The sequence below is a fragment of the Atta colombica genome, unplaced genomic scaffold (assembly GCF_001594045.1).
Source record: "Atta colombica isolate Treedump-2 unplaced genomic scaffold, Acol1.0 scaffold271, whole genome shotgun sequence".
Classification (NCBI taxonomy): domain Eukaryota; kingdom Metazoa; phylum Arthropoda; class Insecta; order Hymenoptera; family Formicidae; genus Atta; species Atta colombica.
Window position 1 is genome coordinate 39,807 of NW_017259372.1, and position 5,415 is coordinate 45,221.

The 5,415-nt window shown below is 31.4% G+C and overlaps 1 long non-coding RNA gene across 1 annotated transcript; it reads left to right on the top strand.

Moving 5' to 3' along the window:
- The first annotated feature begins 201 nt into the window (after positions 1 to 201).
- Positions 202 to 1,239, top strand: LOC108689600. Its single transcript, XR_001931837.1, has 3 exons — positions 202 to 488; positions 877 to 987; positions 1,153 to 1,239. It is a non-coding gene; the product is annotated as an uncharacterized LOC108689600 (long non-coding RNA).
- The last annotated feature ends 4,176 nt before the right edge of the window (positions 1,240 to 5,415 follow it).

The window sequence follows — 5,415 nt, forward strand, 5'->3', positions numbered from 1 at the left end:
AAAATTTAATAATGTTTGGTATTTTACTTTTAGTAGAAGAAGAATTTGCTAAAATAAATAATTGAGGCTTACAATATCTCTTGTTCTACAATAATTAATATATTTACGATTTTATTCAACAGCAAGTTTTCAGATATATAAATTATATATGGTATATATATGTCAATAATATAAAAATAAGTTATTAAATAATGTAAAAAATATATTTTTTTTGCAGCTTGTTTTAGGGGATAATAATAATATCACAATCAACAATTTTATGAATTGTATTTAGAGTATCCACTTTATTAGCTAGCTTACATTAATCGATATACAAAAATGCCGTTATCACAAGAACGTTTTAAAAATAAACGACTATTTAAGGAACTTGGATGTGGTAATGGAGCCATAGACCTACCTAGTATTGATGGTGCAATAGATTGCACCCATATTCATTTGATATATACAAGATTTCAAAATGTTGACGAGATTTCCAGAAATAAAAAAGGGTACTTTTCTTTGAATGTTCAAGTACACATGTATAAATAATTTAATAGCATTTTTCACTGGCAGAACTGATGCACTCAGTGCACTTTAAAGCTTTTGTATACAAATCGACGTAAAGATGTATTATAATAAAAATATAGAAATGTGTTAAATTACGAAATTCTCAATACATTTTTTGTAATATTTGATAAAATATAGGGTGCATCCAGAAGCACGATCGTTCACTGAGCGCTTAGTGAACTCTTGATGAGCTAACTCTTTGAGCTATACTTTATCAATTGAGATCTCTTTTATATTCAGATTAGAATTTTATATAAGAAAATATTTCGTATAAAAGAGCACATACAAAACAAAAATTATCTCATATCTCATCTCATTTTCTCTTTGTAGATTGTTGTTGGGCCAACGACAGAAATTTTAGATATCGTTCTTGAATGCGCATTACCTTTTTTATTTTATATTTACATCGATTGGTAATCCTACAACGGATGAAGAAATAAGGTTTGATACATGTATTTTATAACTACAATTAAAAATTCTTTTATAATTATTATAATTTTTAATAATTATATCATTGACACACACACACGCGCGCGCGCGCGTATGTGTATATGTGCCATTAATAAATATGATATAATTATTTTATATGTATTTTTTTTGTTTCAGTTATAATACGATTCACGGAAAAACAAGGAGAATTGCCGAAGGACATTTGGTATATAGAAACAGAGATTCCCTTGTTTATTAAAAGCTTACGACAAAATTATTAACATCTACATCAATTGTGGTGGCATGTGCTGTTTTCCATAATATTTCATTGGTTTTAAATGATCAGTTAGAAGATGATGAAGAAATAGAAAATTGAAATAATGAAGTTCCGATGAGTATGGTCGAGCTTTATTATCAACCTAAAGAAAGTTTTCTCGTATGAAATACTCTCATTGAACGACTGTTCAGATAAAATTTATATTATGCCGTATATATGTATCTACATATATTATATTATTTCATATGTTATTTATTAATATTACAGTATATATTATAAGCGCGTAATTGATATATTGGTTATAAGAATAATTTTATAGGAATATGTAAATAGGAATACAGGTATTCCTCTATTTACGATTACTTCAACTTATGAATTTTCAAACTTACGAATAATATGCTACTATTATAATTTAAAATAAGTTAGTAGATTATATTGAAACTGATTAATCATTTGTTAACCAATAATCCAAATTAAATATTAGTTTTATGATACTAAATATTACATCAAAAGTTATTTTTATAAAAAATAATAGATTTTTAATTATTTATTGACATAATATAAAAATGTATCTTTTTTTTTGACATATGCATTCTATTAAAATAATTAGGATAAGAGGAAGATTATAATAAAAATTATTACACATAATTGACAGAAATATTGATTTATTACTTTAATCTTACTTTATATTATTTCACTTTTAAACATAACATTATCATAAATATGTTATTACAAACAGCTTTGGCGTAATTATTTTACTTTTAAACATAACATCTTTTGTCATAAATGTCTTTGATCACAAACATTACCTCCTATTTTTAAACTTAACATCACATATCTTTTTTGCAACTTATTTTTATAAGTATTTATAAGTATTAATTTGAAAACTTCTTAAGATCTTACACACACACACACACGCATGCACCCACGCACGCACACACTATTTGGAATTTATATTATTGCATACATATAAACTTAATTACATAACTGTAGTATGTTTAAATTATAATATTGGGAGTACAAATAAATTTCCGCCGTTTGCAAAAGACGGCGCTACTAATAAACAATAATTAAAATTGTTTGATGTAAAACGACATATCGTAAGATTGGACATCCAGCAACACCATAACCTTGAAATATTAACGATTTTGTATCAGCATCATATATTTTTTTTGTACGAAATGTCAAGTTTTGAGCCAAATAAGCATCATTTGCGGAAACTTTTGATTTACTTCTTTAATTGATTTACTTCTTTAATTTGAAGAAATCTGCAGCTGAGGCTCATAGATTGGTTGTAGAAGCATATAGTCATGCTGTCTTAAGTGAGAGAAGTTGTCGTGAGTGGTTTCAAAAGTTTAAGAACGGTGAATTGATGTCGAAGACAAAGAATGGAAGGCCAAAAATGTACGAAGACGCGGAATTGGAAGCATTATTGGATGAAGATTCGTGCCAAACGCAAAAAGAACTTGCACTTAAATTAGGAGTGACTCAACAAACAATTTTTTATCGTTTAAAATCATTGAGAATGGTTCAAAAGCCAGGGAATTGGGTTCCATATGAACTGAAGCCGAAAAAACGTCGATTTTTCACATGTGAAATGCTGCTTGCCAAACATAAACGAAAGGGTTTTTTGCATCATAGTCATTGGTGATGAAAATTGGATCCACTACCATAATCCAAAGAAAGAAGAAATCATGGGGATCACCTGGCCATGCTTCAACATCGACAGCCAAGCCGAATATTCATGGAAAAAAACTCATGTTGTGTATTTGGTGGGATCAGCTTGGTGTCATGTATTATGAGTTGCTCAAACCGAAGATCATTACCGGGGCTCTCTGCCGAACACAATTGATGAGATTGAGCCGAGCACTCAAGGAAAAACGCGCCCATTACTCCAGGCATGAAAATTATTCTTCTGCATGATAATGTTCGACCATATGTTGCGGCGCCGGTCAAAACCTACTTAGAAATATTCAAATGGGGAGTTCTACTCCACCCGCCGTATTCTCCAGTTGCTTCTTCCAATTACTACTTGTTCCGATCGATGACGCATGGCCTGTCTGAGCAGCACCTCACATCGTATGAAGATACCAAAAATTGTATCGATGATTGAATAGCCTCAAAAGATGAAGCGTTCTTCCGACGCAGTATCGACATGCTATCAAAAAGATGAAAAAAAGTAGTGGCTAGCGATGGCTATTATTTTGAATAAAACATTATGTATCGTTCTTTCACAATAAATGCTTAATTTTTGATAAAAAACGGCGGAAACTTATTTGTATTAACATTAAATAATATTCAATAATATTCATGTAATATATTCTTCAAACAAAAAGCTTGACAAAAATCCAACTAATGCAATCGTGCAGAACAAGATCTTAGTGGAAAAAAGCAATATTTCCAATAAAATCAAATCAACATTAAAATCAACAAAACTATACGGGCTACTAAAAGTACACAAACCAAACATTCCTCTCAGACCGATTGTCAGCGCCATACACTCCCCGACATACAACTTATCCCGCTTCTTAGCACAAACACTACAACCTCTCACTGAAAAATCCGAATCACACATAACTATTATAATTCAATGAACTTCATACAAAAGATCCAAAAAATCCGAATATGTTCCACAGACCTGCTTGTATATTTCGATGTAGAATTCCTTTTCACACAAATCCTAATAAAGGACACATTAAACATAATAAAGGCCTCACATGAAGTTCCCTCCGACTTCATTCCGCTAAGAGCACTGCTTAACAACCACTTACTTTTCCTATAACAACCAATTTTATGAACAAACTTCAGGAGCGGCAATGGGTTCTTCTATTTCTCTTGTAATCGCTAACATCTTCATGGAGTATTTTGAGAAAGAGACTCTCAGAAAAAACATTCAAAAAACCAGAAGTTTGATTCCGTTGTGCAGACATATTCGTGATATGGAGACACGGCAGAACCGAAACTCTGTAAATTCTTTATTTTCCTTAACAATCAATATCCAAATATCCACTTCACATAGACATAAAGAAAAACGGAAATCTCCCTTTCCTAAATATTTTTGTTTCTAAGAAAGCTGACGGTACCTTAAGCCATCAAGTGTACAGAAAACCAACACATACAGATAAGATACCTACATGCCTAGTCGCACCACCCAGCACAAAAACAGTGCAATCAATTTACTTGTACATAGAGCTTTCTCTGACAAAGAACATCTATAGACAGAATTCAATTACTTAATTAGCCTTACAGAAAAACGGACACAACAAAAAAACGGATACGACAAAAAAGACATAATCAATAAACATGCAAACAAGACAACAGTCTCTGACATATAATCAGACGAAAAGAACCTATTCATTCTCCCATATATCAAAGAAGCAACAGATCGGATTAGCAGGATATTAAACAAACACAATATCCGAACTATCTTTGAACCATCCAAAAAGATAGGACAAATCTTAAGAAATCCTAAAAATCAAAGACCTTCATTCAACTCCGCAGGAGTATACAAAATATCTTGTTTCTGCGGACAAGTATACATTGAAGAAACTGGAAGAATGGTCAACCTACGGATGAAAGAATGTGTCTAAAACATGTCTCGCAATCACCATTCAGAACACAACAGCGAAACAGAACATCAAATACTGTTTGACAAAACCATAATAGCCAACATTACATCATACTTTTCAAGAAAGTATAGAGAAGCCATAGAGATACAAAAATAACAATCTAAATAAAGATAGTGGCTACAATATAAATAAAATATAAAAAATCATTCTCCCGGTTATTGAAGATTGACTGATTTCCCCTGCCTTTCTTCCTCTCCTCACCCATAATTCTCTTCTTCCTCCCTACCATTCCAACAAGTAGCGTAATATAAAAAGGAACGACCTGGAGAAACAGCTTAGTATCAGGCTGCTCCTCGCTCTGATGAGGACTGCAAGGTTCACGAAACGTTGGCATTCCAAGAATGGATATGGACAGAAGAAACCCGCGGAACACATAATCTTTATTCATGTAATATGTCCCAGGTAGCAAGCTAATTTCTTAAATAATATTTTGGCGCCAGCATAAAGAAAAGTAACATTAACATTATTGTTATCTAGGATAAATAACTCTTTAAAATGGTATTTTATATATGCATATATATATATATATATATA